The following is a 16,170-nucleotide window of genomic DNA, read 5'->3' as shown; positions in this document are numbered from 1 at the left end:
GTGTGGATGTATGTGTATTCTCCTGGCCTCCTCACCAAAATATAAGCTGGCCAACCAGGAGTTCTACTTGTTTGATCCCTCCTAGCTTACAAAGCCATTGCTATATAATGTCCTGCCATGTAGTATTACAAAGTAAGTAATTGTTCACTAACAAAACCACTGAATATCTCTTCTATGCTGGGCCAAGTGCTATGCATGCACCTGGGGAGACATGGACCGTATGAAATAAAAGTCATTGTCCCCAAAGGGAGAAGGCAAGATCAGAGGGGGGTACAAATAACTCTGCAATAATGCGTGTTAAGGTCAAGCGCAGAGGGACCAAAAAGTGCCACAGAAGCTCCTCACAGCAAACAATTTATCCATGCATGCAGTCTCAAGGGAGAAGAGAGACACAGGTGGGGATAATTTGGAAAGTTGCTTTCAGAGCAAAAGGAGCGGGTACTGATGTAAAAAGCGAGAGCAGGCCATTGTGCAAGCAGCCACGGGTAGCCTCCAGGGCGTTTGGCACATCTGTGAACTGGCTACAGTGGAGCCATGTGGAGTGGATATCTAGGCCCAGCTGCTGCAGCAGGCAAGGCACCTAGGGGGAAGAGTCAGCATATGTCGTCTGTCCCAGAAGGGGTCCCTTGCTCTGGGTCCTCTAAAGGTGATAGATGAGTTCTGACACCCATGGGCAACCTCTGCAGAGTTTGTACAGCCAACCTTTGACTATTCCACTCCATTGGCAATTAGTGCCTCCTTCCCTTCACATCCAACCCTAGGAAGTTTTGTTGTTGTTGTTGTTGTTGTTTAAACTCCTGCAAATTAATCTGTGGGGCAAATTGCACTCTTTTGTTCCAAGAGTCAGGTCGCTTAGAAGAGCAGCCATTTTCTCCTCCTTCTGGACTCCCATATGGTCTCAAGGTGCAGGTGAATGTACCAGATAAAATGTTCACCCTCAAAATACTGGCTTCCCAGAAAATCTACAGTACGCAACACGGTCAAATGGACAGTAGTTGCTCATAGTGCAACAAATATACATTGCGAAATTTCTCTGCAATCTGCGGGTCCAGAGCAGATATCCTCATGGAGAAAGGGGCCCTTCAGGAAGGCAGTTACTGCTAGCCACTCATGCTGTTACTATGTTAACAATGTTTCATACTATTTGTAGAAGTAGAAAATTTCCAAGCCTAAAAAGACTTGGAAAGAAGTAGATGTCACATACACATGCACCCACACACATACACACACACACACACACACACACACACACACACACACACACATGCACACACACACACAAATGGTTATTTAGTTAACTAAAGACTGGCAAAGGCAAGGAATGAGAGGTTGCAGAAAAGGAAGCAAGAGGAAAGAGGGGAAAGCACCAGCTATACAGGGAGTATGTATACATGTAGGCTCTCACTTTAATAAGGCCTTGCCACTGGATGCATAATATTGCCATCCACATCGGTTTCTACTCTATAGTAATTGCTTCATCATATTATATTGACCTAATGAGGTCAGGAGATGTGGTGGCATTAGCAATCCACCACAAAGGGGGCCCCAGGCTTATGTGGGTACAGCTCTAGGAGATGATTACTGTATTGGTTTCTTACGGTGGCTGTAGCAAAATGCCACATACCTGGCACCTGAAAATAGCAGAAATAAATTTCTTCATAGTTCTGGTGGCTGGAAATCCCAGGCCACACAAAGCTGTGCTTTATTGGGGACACAAGGGAGAAATCACTACTCACCTTTTCACAGGTACTGGCTTTTGGAATTCCTTGACTTGTGGCATCAGCAGTACAATCTCTGCTTCCAAGGTCAACCTGACTACTGTGTTCAGATCTCCTCTTGTTTCTCTCTCATAAGGACTTATCAATAGATTTAAGAACTTCCTGTATAATTTATGATGATTTCTTTATCCCTGTATTCTTAAACTAATTATGTCCTCAAAGACCCCCCCCCACCAATTTTTTCAAATGAAGGCATGTTTCCTGTTGCAAGAACAGGAATATGAACTTACATTTTAGGGCTTATTCTTAACCCTGAGTATCCTGGGGCCAGGAGGCACTGGGACATTTTTCAAAGGCCTTAGTGCTAACACATATAGGAGCTAGATGCCAAAATTTGAGAAACAGACCTGGGAAATAATTTATTCAAGCTACTAACTTGAACCTGAGTCAGTGTTTTTGTTGACAGAAGTATTCAGTGGTTGTACAAAAAAAATTTTAGTAATCTATGATTATCCTATACTCAGTGTTTGGACAATTTTCTCAGAAATGGAGACTGAGAAAATATTTTACTATTGAGATATCTGTAAGTGAGGGCTATAGCTCAGTAATCCAGCATGTGCCTAGCATGTATGGGGCCTTAGGTTCAATACCTGTATGGTCACAGAAAGAGCTATGTTCAGATTCACTTGCATAAGATTGATTTCTTTTGGTAAAAATAAAAAGATGGATTCATAGACAGATGTGTGTGTGTGTGTGTGTGTGTGTGTGTGTGTGTGTGTGTGTGTAAGAGACTAGGGAACCATGCCAGGATTAAAATGCGAGACGGACTGCCACAATGTAACATGGACCTCATTGTTTTTGATCAGGATGAAGCTTTCACACGTTTATTCCTTCAGCAACTGTTGAGGTCCTTGTGTGAGGGGGCCTGCTCAGTGCCATGAAGACAGTCCATTCACAAGATGATTGAATTTCTTATATCTGTAGATCACAATGTAATCTGAACAGATCGATAATGACAGGAAAACAAGGGTGTCATTTTGAACTTGGGAAATTGCTGTGAGTAGAATGTACAGTGCAATAGACGATGGTGCTGGTGAAGATAACACTTTAGGAAAAGGAAGAAGAGAAGGTGCAATTTTGGGGGTGAGAAAGAAGGAGTTCCCTGCATAGAGGTTTGAGAAGTCATTTTATTCTGATCATAATACCTTAAGGGGTCAATGAGCTTGGCATGTCTTGGTGTAGTCAGAATGCCTCTGTGACCAAAACTTAGACATGAACAGGGAAGGTGCAAGGTGTAAGATTGCAGAAGTGGACAAATAACTCTTTTTGCCTCATAATTCAGGTGGGAAGCTGTGAGTGACATTCAAAACACCATTGCAAGCTTTTAACATGTGTGTCAAGAGATGAGAGTATTGTTAATCTAATTTGCATTACTCCAACCGTTTCTGTAGATAATGGACCATGAGAAGGCAAAAGTAAAGAAGAATCTGCAGCAAGGTTTTCCAGAGCAGATGATGGAGATCAGGACTTGAGCAATGACCATGGATATGGCAATGAGAGGGGAAGATTTGAAATGGCGTTCACAACTGGATGCTACAAGACTTAGTAGATGTACTAGAAACTGGGCATGAGGAGAAAAACGGAACCAGGAACAATTGGTGGGTGGTTGTGCAATTTACAAAGATCCTGGAATATACAGAAAGAAAAGAATGTTAGTGAAAACAAGTAGAAATGAATTAAGAATAGATTTTGCAGAGCCATGTCAAGCTAGAGATGCCTTAGGCCTCCAACTAGGATTGAGTATTCAAGGGAAGGTCTGAGATATACGTGCAATTCCAAAATCATCAGTCTGTAGGTGGTATTTAAAACTATGAAGATGGATGTGATCTCCCAGCAAGAGAATGATAAAGCATTCTTATGGGAAATAAGTTGACATCTCACTGTGTCCTGATTTTCGCCAGAGTTTTGATCAATTTTGGACTCTACCCTTTTCTATCTCACAGATAAATTCTCCTCTGCTCCTCTAGGCCCTCTGGACCCTCAAAGTCACATGAATAAAACATTGCAATCCCTACAAATGACTTTGTGTAGAGAAATCAGAAAATGTCCAAGGGCAGCCAATGTGGAAAGTACTTGAACATGACTTCTACTACAATCCATCACAAGCAGAGAGCTTGAGCAGGCACTCTGGGTTTTAATGGGTATGACCCACATTTCTACTGCAAAGCATTGTGTGGTATGGGTTGTCCTTGGTAAGAATGAAGTTCACTGATTTTTCCTGGTGAGCAAGCTCATATTTACTGTTTCCTGCTTCCTTCAAGAAAAAAGACTTCAGAGAGAAGTCTTTTTCTGTCCCTAGATCAGTCACAATGGCAAAGTGTAACAGCAGGTATGAAATATGACCAAGATATTGTTATTTAAAAAAATCAATTCACCTGAAATCTCCCCTGACAAAAGTTGGTGAATCTAGGTGAGCTGAGAGCTTTTCAAGGTAGCTTTTTGTCCTTTTGTGCTTGCATTCCTGGCTCCTGATATGGTGGCTGCCCTCATAGTGCAGCTGAAGTGGCTAGCAAATGATGTTAGCCTCTATCTCACATCCCCCACTGTTCTCCCTGCCCACTTCACATCCTGCTACACAGCTTCCTCTCCAGCACTCAAACATGTGGAGGCCTCAGCCTTCATATCTGTATGTTTCTCTGTCTGAAGCAGTGTGTTTGCCTAAGTTGGCTTATTTGTTTCAGTATGCAAGAGAGTAAGAAATAATCTTAGTATCGACTTTAAATGATGCCGCTGATTCTGAGATTCAGACCTGGAGAAATATATCTTCCCTTAGAAGCCTTCTTACCACCGAGTTGGGATGCCCCACTCACTTCTATCCCTTCTTTTGTTATTCCCATGGCCAGTGACCATGTCCTCAGACTAATCCTTTATCTGTTTGCTTCAGCATTGCCATCTCATTCCACTGAGGCAGAAGCCCCTTGGGGGTAAAGCCCACATCTGCCACACTCTCCTGTATCCATAGTATTGACACAGTTTCTGAAAAACAGAAGCCTCAGAAGTGGCTTCATGGCTAGAGACAGCAGAGGTACTTTCAACTATACATCAGCTGTCATGCTTAAGTCTGAACCCTGACTTCCATATGGCCTCCCCCCAAACTCATTTGATATGGTGTTTATTCTTTTTGGAACATCACTCAGCCAGTTGCTTCTGAAGTTAGACATGAAAGCTAGGCCTGCCTGATGATTAAGTCCTTTTTCTTCACTACCAATCTGCACTGAAATACTTTGAGAACACGGGTAAAAATTATTTTTAAAATCTTGAGCATCATCACCTAGCTGGAGATGGAGTCAATAGTATGCCATTCATTCATTTGAGGAGTAATGCCAAGCATGTTTTCTGTTCAGTTCACCGAGCTGGGTGATAGAGATTTCTAAACTAGGAAACTCGAAAGTAATGTTCAGCTCAACAAATAAGCAACTTGCAAATGGCAAGTGCTAAGGAATTGTAGTATCTGCCAGTTTATTCTTTTGCCTCCCAAATTATCATAGTTATCCATCCCTCAGTGTCTGCCTCTCCATCTCCACACTACTTCTTCATGACTATGTTCCTCTGTTGAAAAGCTGTCTCTCCACCTATAGGGAAAGACGTAGCCCCAGTTGACCTCAAGATAACTCCATCTCTGCCTAAGGTGACAGATCAGAAGAAGAGCTTGGCTCTCCCGTTTTCTAGATTCTAAATCCCAGAAATGACGTCAACTGGCTTATATTTGGGGTCTTATGACTCTACTTGTTCTAATCACTGAAGGGAGATTCAGAAAAGGCAGAGCTTGGACTATCTGCCTCCTTCCATGGGCACCAGTTCCATCAGAATCATACGCTGGGGACAGAAGGACAACAGTTGTTCAGAGAAGATGCACAGATAACCACCATCTGGAAATGTGACTCACCAGCTGCCACTAGATCCATACAAACATGAACACTGCCTGCCTTATTCATTGCTCTGTCCCTAGTAGTGAGGACCATTCTTTATCTTCGTGGGGGTCTATGAAATGACACAAAAATAGTATGTCATTACCTGAAGAGAAGATATGATTGCACCGTGACATTTTCATAAGAGATAGCTAAATGCCAGCCATTTCAAGACTCTGCTGTGAGGGACTGAGGGGCTGCAGAGTGGGAATATGAAAAGGAAGAGGAATACTCAAGATTCAGAGCCACAGCTTCCCACGCATCTTAGATGAAATGCTATTAGACTGTGAAAGGGCTCAGAAAGTATTAGACAGCACACCAATACAAAACATTTTATTGTTAATAGTCACCCAAGAAATGAATGCTCAGCAGAATTGCCTAAATAGATTCCTAAGAAGGAATGACAGGGGGAAAAAAATGGAACTTTGTAGAATATCCCCAATGGCAAAAATACTTAGACAACGGCAGCTCATTTTCTAAGATGATGGATTTAAGAAGCATAAATCAGTGGGTATCAGTACAAAATATTGTTTTAAAAGTCTGAACATAACTCCTAATTAAAAATATCTTGAAGAATGACTTCAACAGTAATAGCTCAATTCTCAGACCAAGCCTGTTTGTTTAACCCTCCTGGCTAACCAAGATCAAGAATCTGAGCCTACATCTCCAGTACTTGCCCCAGCTGCCTTTAGGGCTTGACTGTAGAATTCCTGGTAAAATGACAATTAGGATTGGAAGCTGTATTTCTTTTTGTTAAAGACCAGTTAGTCTTTCGAATGAGGTAAGACTCAGGTAAACTGTCATGGAGACCACTCAGAAGGATGGACTTAATCAAAGATGAGAGGGCAAACTAGAGAAACAAACAGTTCCAAGAGGTCATCTCGAGTCACAAGATGGATAGTTGGCTCCACTATTCTCCGCCTGTGACTTGCAATCCTATAACCAAAATGGGCTCTGTGTTCCTTCCCAGCAAGCACATCATAGTAGGGATAAAGGTTAGGCATGTAGCTTTGTCCTACTGAAAATGGCCTCAGACCTTGGATCCACACTTCTACTCACGTTTCATTGGCCATGAGAATAGTTACAAGGTCACAAACAACCGCAGGATGATTAGCAGTGAAGTCTCTAGCTGAACACTTATGGTAAAGGAGAAAATGATTTCTAAGAGGAAAGAAGTGTGAGGACTAGAACTCAAAATGATGATCTCTTCTGTGAGATGCTACCTTAGTTCATAACATGTTCAGAGGTATTGTGGGAAAAACAGCTGTACATAAGAAAATGGCCTACATTCCAAAGTGTGATAGACAGACACACACACACACACAGTCAGAGAGAGGGGTAGGAAGGGAGTCAAGGAGAGAGATCCCCCTGTAAAATAGGGTGACAAAGAGTAAGTATAAAACCAATGTTAAGGAAGTTTAGAGAATGGGGAGGGAGCAGGATTGTTTCCTTTTGAGTATAATTTAGAGTAAGTTATTGGAGGAGGTAAGAACTGAAATGGGTCCTGAAGATTGAATAGAACTAACAAAGACTGAAAAATGGACTTAAAGAAGGGAACCATGAGCAGGGAAAGAGAAAACCTGGGTTAATCTAGAGTGAATAATTTACATTTCAGTCAGGATCGTTTCCTAGCTGTGACTCTTTGAGACATCCAGTATCTCCGTATAAATGACCACATAAATGCTAATGCTATTACTCTCCCCAAATCCATTCTTTCCCACAACCTTAAGAATGAAAATCCTGGCACTATTTAGACATGTTTTGGGAGTAAGATTTAAAGTTTTGATGCATGAATACATTGGTGACATGTCTGCTACTTTGTGAATTTATTGTGTTTGGAATAAGAACATTCAGAGCACCCTCTTTCAGCTATTCTGAAGCATACACTATATGCTCATGTTAACTCAGTTACCCCACTAGAAGTACAGTAGATCACTGAAGCTTGTTCCTCCATCTTATGTCCTTGACTCTGTCGACCGCCCTGTCCTTTCTTTCCTTTCTCATTCTCCCCTGATAACACTCTGATTATCACTGTTCTACTCTCTACTTGTATGAGATATGCTTCATAATATTCCCATAGGTGAAAGAAATGATACAGTTTTTGTCTTTTTTATATCTTGTTTTTATCACTTAACACAATGTCAGGTTCAGCCATTCTTTTTTGTCTCATGATTTCATTTTCATGGCTGAATAGGATTCCACATATACAGGGCATATTTTTTTTCTTGTGTCTATTCACCTGTTGTTAGGCATTTAGGTAAAATCTAAGTTTCGCCTACTGTGAATACTCGTGCAATAACCATGACAGTGTACATGTTTCTTTACACTGATTTCTCCCCTTTTGAATATATAATCAGTACTGGGACTGCTGGGTAATTGAATAGTTCTATTTTTGATTTTTGAGGACCCTTCATAACTTTTCCCCTCAATGAGCTGTATTAAATAGAATTCCACTAATTTAATATAATGGCTTGCTTTTTTTTTTCTGTACCTTCATCAATACTCGATTCCTTTTGTCTTTTTATGATTACCATTCTAATTGGGGCGAGGGAGTAGCTCACTGCAGGCTAATTTGCAAAACCTTGAAGAGCCCTGATACTGAATGTTTTTTCATTTACCTGTGGCATTTCGCATGCCTTCCTTTGAGAGGTGTCTAACAAGAGCCCTAGCCATTGTCTATCAAGGTCTTTTACATTGCATTAAGTTCCATATATGGACTTCTAATCAGTCATATAATATACAACTATATCCACCCATTCTGTAGGCTGTCTTTTACTCTGTTATATGTCATTTCCTGTAAAAAAAATCCTTTATTTTGACATAATCTCATTTTCTTATGTGTACATATTTCTCTATCCAAATAAAACAGTACAAAGGAGTACATTCACATCTTTGCTTCAGTTGCTTGTGCTTTTGTGATCTCATCTAAAGAAAGAATCCTTCTCCAGGCCAATGTCATGATTCATTTTCCCTATCTTTTCTTCAAAGTCTATCATCATTTGGTATCTGACATTTGAGATTTAATCCACTTGAAGTTTGAATATGGAAGAGGAAGGTGTTCAGTCTCTGAGAATCCTGATGTGCAATTACCTGTCTATGCTTTCTGCAAGCTGCATGTGATCATGTGACCAAGTTTTGGCAAATGAGACAGAAGTAAAATATTACATGGAGAAACCAGGGCATATTCTTTAAACATCTTTAGAGCCTTCATCTTGCTGCCCAAGATGGATTTGTATGATGTTTTGACCTCTCGCAGTCTTTTGCAGTCAGAAGAATACAAAACTAAACAGCCAGTTTTGCTGGGATTCTTTAAAAGCAGAATGGGAGACACCGGGATGTCTTCCTCACTCAGGGTATTCACTCAATGTAGTTTCTTCCTGGGGGAAGCCTGAAATAACTCATTTCTTGCTACTTTTCAGCCGAGACCCATCTTCAGCTTTTAGAGATGGCCCATGTTATTTGGTTCACGCCCTGCTTCCTCCATCTTTAAGTAGAAATAGTGGATCAATCTTTCTCGTGCTTCCATTTTCTCACCATCTTCCATCATCATTGTAACAATAACCTCCGTCTCCCTCTGGCGCCATTAAAGACCCTACTCTACTGTCCACTCTAATGATCTGAGATAACCCCTCTCTCTTAAGGTCTAGAACCGCAATGGCATTCCTGAAGTTCCTTTCCATAACAGTTTCAGGCATGAGGACAAGGGCATCCTCGGGGAGTCATTATCTTATCCATCAGGGTCCATTCTTAATGTTAGTGTGGCCCCTCTCCTCCTGCCAGAAAAGTCTTCAGATTTAACGTCTACCACCTACCTTTGCTTGGTTCAGTGCCCCCTCCTCCCTAGCACTTCATGAACAGGTCTAAGCACATGGAAGGTCACAGATCATTTAGGCATCAGAGCCAATATTAGGGCTTTCTTTTCAATGAAGCTGACTTTTCAATTGAAGCCCTTGTCAAGAGTGAGCTCGTCACTGTAGAATTTTTGAATGATGTGTTAGTCTGTTTTGTATTTCTCAAATACCAATGCCCCACATAGGACTTGGAAAAGAAAACTGTATATATTTTGGAGGGAGGAGCCTGATTCGTAGATAGATGATAGATGAAAAATTAACTATGTTCCTTGGAAGCTACTCAGGGATTTATTATCTTGGTACCCTCAACTGATCCAGTGCCTTACTTGCGGCGGGAGCTTGCTAAATGCTAGCTGGATGGGGATGAAGGAGACTGAAGATCAGAGAGACAATCAGGAGTCCTCTCCACCTGGAACCAGTCTCTTTTCAGGGCATCCTATTGAACAGAGTTATTGAGCAGAGAGGCAGGGAGTTGACAGCCCCTCTCTGGACTCTCTCCCAGGGCCTTTTTAAAACAGGGAAGTTAATTATGGAACCAGATTAACAGTTTCTTTTTTGATACAGTCAAAGTAAAACCAGCAGGATGCAATTTAGCTCGTTCCCACTTTCCAAATAGCAGCAAATTTTCATACAAAACAAAGAGACACTTGAATTGCAAATTGCTTAGAGAATCAGCTACCAACCCCAACGGAAGAATATTTCTGCTACTTTCAAAGCCAGGCTGTCGCCTTTTCAGGTTTAGCTGTGTGGAGGGACCTTCACAAAAGGCCTGCACACTGCTGCTTCTCAGCTTCCCCCTGGGAAGGAGGAGCGGCTCGTTAAGGTTTAGCAAAATGCTGCCAGTCATCTCTGACACTTAGCATCTTCCTCTGCTCACGAGAGGAAGATCATGGGAGGCATCTCATTCAAGGACATCAAGAGAAAGTGCTCACTAGGCAAGACTAAGACATAGTGACTTTAACAAACGGTGAGACTGTAAATGTGCGTGCTTGGAGGTGGGTGAAGAATGAGAGAAGCCACATACCATATCGTTGTTATACAGGAATTTAGAGAAATACTGTTGAGTTGTTAAAAACGGCCTGGGAAGTCTGTATTCTGGATTATTAATTGACACATTGCCTTTAGTTGTTGTAGTGAATCAACGAAAGAAAAATAAGACTCAGTAACCGAATATAACCAATGGGTCAGCAGCTTGTAACTTGAAGTCTAGCACCACTTCCTTATTTGATAGACATGGATACTAAAATCAAGAGAGGGGGATAATTTAGAAAAGATTACAGAGTGACCAAATCTCCCAAAGTCTCCTATGTTGCCTGGGCTTTCATCTATGTTCTGCCTGCTAACAGAAATAGCAAAATTTCATTTCACAAATGTACTTATAAACCCATTTTTCCTAATCAAATAAATAATGCATGCACTTGGGGGCATTAGACAATAGGACAAGGATAAGGAAAAAAAACAAAAGGTGAGCTTCAGGTGAGTTAGCCCCAAGTAGATGCTAAGGGCAGAGGTTGACCGTCACTGTGCTTTAGCCCAGCAGGTGGCAGTAGTGAGCAAAGAAAAACCACATGGAGGATATGGCAAAAGAATCAGCCTTGCACTGCTATGAGATCCCAGACCAGTCGCCTCTCACACTCACCCTAGGTCATCACGTGAGAAAGAAAACTGTATAGACAGCCCTTTCACGCTTTTATGTGAAGTCTAAAATCTTCTAATGTAAAACGTTTCAATGTTTAAACATAGATCAATTTCTGAAATTATGAGCCAAATGAAGTCCATCAAGATTCAGGGTTGGGGCTGTGGACAGGTTCTTTGGGACCCTTAACTTAGTGACTCACGGTGAGTAAACTGGGCCCAGAAAGGTCTGAGTGCTGTGTGTGGTTAGTCCAGTCACAAGCCAGCAGAGCAAACTGATACAGACATGACCAGTTTTACAAAAACAAGATGAACGGAACGAAGACAGGTTGTAAGATTAGGCCAGCAGTCCCCTGGGGAGAGACGACTAGAGTCAGCTAAAAACAAACTACCTCTTTCCAGATCCTTCTGGGAGAACATATACTTGCATCTAAAGTTCACACTCTGTGTGTAGGGGTGCATGTGTACATGCGTGCACACTCAGTCATATATGTGTGAGTGTGTTTGTGAACATGTATATATGCATCTATGTATGCATATGTGTATATATGCATGCGTGTCTGGGGGATGTGTATGTGCATGTATGCAATCTTTATCTTGTTAGAATGATGTAGATAACTCCTTCATGTCCTCCAAAGCAGAAAGTTTTTTACTTTTTTTTTTTAGTAAAAATAGAATTATATTACTTTCTTCCTTTTCCTACCACCAGTCCATTCTTCCCAGCTATCCTTCCTCAAACTGCTTTCATGGTCCGTATTCTCAAAGTGATAACCACTTTTTCTTTGATTCTTATTCTACGTATTTGTATATATATATATGCATAAATATTTATTAATAGATTATACTGAGTCTTTTGTTGTGTGTGTGTATATGGTTTCAAGACTGATCAAGTATGTATGTGTGTACATTAATATTTATAAAGAGATTCTGCTGAGTCTGTTTTCTTTTATGTGTGTGTATGGTTTCAAGGATGAATACTTTGCATATTTGGACAACCAATAACTATGCTCATGCTTGGGAAAGGCTAATTCCCCTTCTCCCAGTAGTCACTAGTTGCCTGTAGTTCTTTGTCTACAGGTAAGACCCCATGAAATCCCCCCTAATATGTTAACATGCCTATTTATCTTGCCATTGTTCTGGTCTTTTTTATGCAATCATTTTTTTAATTTAATTTAATTAACAATTTTTATTTATTTTACACACTGACCACAGTTTCCCCCTTTCTCCTCTCCCCTCCCATTCCTTCCCTGACTGCCATCTACCCCCGCCTCCCCATCCAATCCTCCTGTCTCCATTCAGAAAGGAGCAGTCCTCCCAAAATCATTGAGGTAACCCAGACCCAGAAAGACAAACATAGTGCGCACTCACTCACAAGTGGCTATTAGGAGTAAAGTACATGATAACCAACCTACAGTCCATAGCCCCAGAGAGGGCCCAAAGAGGGGTGCATGGATTTCCCTGGGAAGGGGAAATATGCAGCCATTTCTAAGAGAGACTGTTTCACAGTAGACCTCCTGACATTCTGGCTCTTACAATCTTTCTTTTCACCTCCTCTTTCATGATGTTTCCTGAGCCATAGACGCAGGAGCTATAACGTAGATGTATCCATTGGGGCTGAGCTCCATGCAATCTGTCGATCTCTGCATTGTGTTAAGTTTCTATTATGGTCTCCATTTACTGTAAAGAAAGTCTCCCTCGACGAGGGGTAGTGACTACAAATATCTGTGGGTGTAAGGGTATGATTTAGAATGCAGTAAGGAATTGTGCAAGTCCAGGAAAGTGGTGGTAATAAATTCTTTTGTAAGGTCCACGACCCCACTAGCCCTGGGAAACCTGGCTAGGTTTCCAGTACCTGGTCTGTTTCCCCTCTGTTAATATTAAAGCAGCAGAAGTGTTTAAGATAAATGAGGACACTGATTAGTGTGTCAGCTGTCTTCATTTTACTGTAATCAGTGAATGACTATAAAGGGCAAAACCAAGTTGATTAAGGAAAACAAAAGTCAACACAGTCAAACTAGCCTGGCTTAGCAACAAAGAAGGTATGAACTGCTTACTCCTCAAAGTGCCAATCATTCAATCATAGCAGGATCCAGAGGCCTTATCAGAGCTAGGGACCTTTCACTCAAAACTGCAATATACACAGACAGAGACAGACAGACAGACTGACATACACGCATGCGCGCACACACACACATGCATGTACGCATGCATGTATGTACACACACACACACATATGCACTGATAGCTGCCAGACCTGAATCCTCTCCATATCTAGCTCTTTCCTTCCACATTTTCAACACAAATTTGTCGTACTGTCATTAACTTGAATCAAATCTCACCCTCTTTCTGAATTCATGTACACGGCAAAATTGAAAAGCACCAAGATGTGCCCCATGGAGTGAAGAGGCATTTAGATTGACATCCAAGAGAACATGGAACATCATTTGTATTCTGCACGTTGGCAGATAAAGCAGCAGACCTGATTCCCTGGTTGGAGCAAAACCACTGCCATTGAAGTAGCTTCCTGGGAAAATGTCCAATGTGCTTGGGAAGTTTATTTGGGGCTGGGAGCATCCAGCTGGAATGCAGAGGGCAAAATACTTAATTACTGCCTGATGCCAAAACGAGATTGCACGTTTTATATTTATTCCCCTCCTGTGTCTTTCAGCTTCACAGAGGCAGGATCATGAGTGACTGGAGAAACGTGTCCCAGTGAAAGCCGAAGTGCGAATAGTAAGTGGTTTTCTTATTGGTTGATCACACAATATGGACCCCCCTGGTGCCCAGAGGAGCTTCACTAAGCTGCCATTGTTTCCTTCCATGCACTTCAGCAAGTATCAGCTAACTTCATTAGTCAATCAGATGCCAAGTTCATGGCTCTAGTTTCTTTGCAATGTTTGTATCTGCATGTACATAAGCATGTGTGCACACACTGAGCAATCTAGGAACTATCAGGTTATATATTAGGATGTGTTCTTGTCTGTAAATAACAGGAAAGACAGGCTTAACATGGCTTAGGTAATATTTTTGTTATGGACTTGTGTAGCAGGAAGTCTTAACACAGAGCAAATTCACAGAGTGGAGATAGCTAACGATGCCACCAAGACCTGATTCTGACACCTTCAGGTGGATGTCTCTTCCATGTCTCGCTTTTTGTGCACTTTTCTAGGAAGCCCCCAGCTCATGTTCATTTGCCTGAATGTGTCACATGCTTTTGTGACAGAGCATGTGGGACTACCTACCATGTTTTGGACCAGCCCTTAGTGCTCTTGGGTCTAGAGACGATACACCAGGATCTTCTGGAACAAAGTAAACCAAATGAAGATCTTGTTAGAAATAACACAAAAAGGTGAAAGTTCATTTTACAGGCCATCGGCAGTGTCTGTGGAACAGCAAGGCTATGCAAATTTCATTACTCATTCACCTAAGACCAGACTGACGAAAATAATCATTTTCATGATCTCCACCTTGGCTCACCCCCTCCCAAGTCACAGGTGAAGTTAAGAAGTGAACAGAAATACTTTGAATCTGGAAATAAAACCCAAGTCATTATCATTATACCATAGGCAGACTGTTTCTTCAATTTGCATAATTATAAACTCCCTCTCAAAAAGTAAACATTGCAGCCAACTTAAAAAAAAACAACTACAAAGCAGCATTAAATATGCATTGCTAATTTGACTTTCTAATTTGTCAGGGATCTTCACAAAGACATGCAGAGCTCCAGAGATCCTGGATGCTTAATAAAACATTCCACCTGTCGAAAAAGAAGTCACAGGGAAAGAAAGCTAAATATCAGGGTCGGTGTGGGACTCGGGCATTAGCTAAAGAATTTCAGTTGGTGCCTACCTGTAGGAGTTGATTTTATTAGTATGACTCTCAAATTTATTCTTTTGTGCACTGACTCCTCTCATCAAACGTAGGTGATTGTTTTGTGTGCCCTAAGAAATAACATATCCTTAATGGGTTTCTATTTAGTTGTGTGCTGGATGTGTATTTGGGTATTAATAAGAAGTGGTTGGATTCATGCACAATGGCTATGTTGTCTTCCAAATCACTTTTACTGATCTGTCCCAAACATCTAGGACAACTCCTGAACTGGTCCTTGAAGGCCCCAACTATAGCATAGATATGATACATGACATTATGAAATGCTCACCTGTTTATAGTCTTTGACTTAAGTTTACAAGTTGGTAACAGTGATAACCAGGACATGGGATATAGATCTTTATACACATAAAAGCGCTCCTGGAGTTTCGTTACAGATTATATATGTGTGTGTATACGTATGTGTGTGTATATATATATATATATGTGTGTGTGTGTGTGTGTGTGTGTGTATGATGTATGTGTATTTTCTTTAGTAGCTGCCTTTTAAGTTGAACTGTACATCATAGACATATTCATACATGTGTGTTTCATGTGTACACATCAGTTTTACTGTGAACTAGCACTGCATTTCAGGTATTAGTGGCAACCTCTTTATTCAATCCTTTGCTTAAAAATATGTGTCATCTGAAGTTACATTTTAAATGACATCAAACTCTTCCCCTCCAAGCAAAGCTTTCTCCACAAATACAGTTATCCCTGCGGTGATATCTCTTGATCTGTGAGTGGTCCCAAGACTGTGTCAAGGGAGGAGTCATCAAGAGCCAGGTTCATGACACTGTCCATGGGCTACCAGAATAGAGCCCCTCTAAAAACACTTGTCAGGCTAGGGGCTCCTGTCAGAGAAAGAAATGGTAAGGGGGAAGGAGGAAGAAAAAGGAGGCAAACCATGCCAGGAACACTAAGGAGACTGCCGTTATGACAAGTAGTCAGCATAGTCATTCATATGTTTATTTAAATAGTGTCAATCCTTGGTCTAGACTATAAATGTGTTGCAAACAGAAACAAGCTCTGTGCTTCTTGTTACTCCCCAATCTGAAGCAAATGTGTACTATATTTACATTAGCACGTGAATTCACCTGGAGAATAAAAGATGAATCAACTACATAA

The 16,170-nt window shown here is 41.2% G+C and overlaps 1 protein-coding gene across 1 annotated transcript in view; it reads left to right on the top strand.

The window, feature by feature from the left end:
- The window catches only part of Atp10b (ATPase phospholipid transporting 10B (putative)), a 223,183-nt gene that overhangs the window by 31,163 nt on the left and 175,850 nt on the right, over positions 1–16,170 (top strand). Inside the window, exon 3 of the mRNA XM_075941300.1 lies at positions 13,841–13,905. The gene's annotated coding sequence lies outside the window, so the exon portion shown is untranslated. The remainder of the gene's footprint in view (positions 1–13,840; positions 13,906–16,170) is intronic.

Source organism: Microtus pennsylvanicus, chromosome 11 (assembly GCF_037038515.1).
Source record: "Microtus pennsylvanicus isolate mMicPen1 chromosome 11, mMicPen1.hap1, whole genome shotgun sequence".
In the NCBI taxonomy this organism is placed as follows: Eukaryota; Metazoa; Chordata; class Mammalia; order Rodentia; family Cricetidae; genus Microtus; species Microtus pennsylvanicus.
The sequence above is the reverse complement of the archived record's forward strand: the minus strand, read 5'-3'. Positions and strand labels throughout refer to the sequence as shown.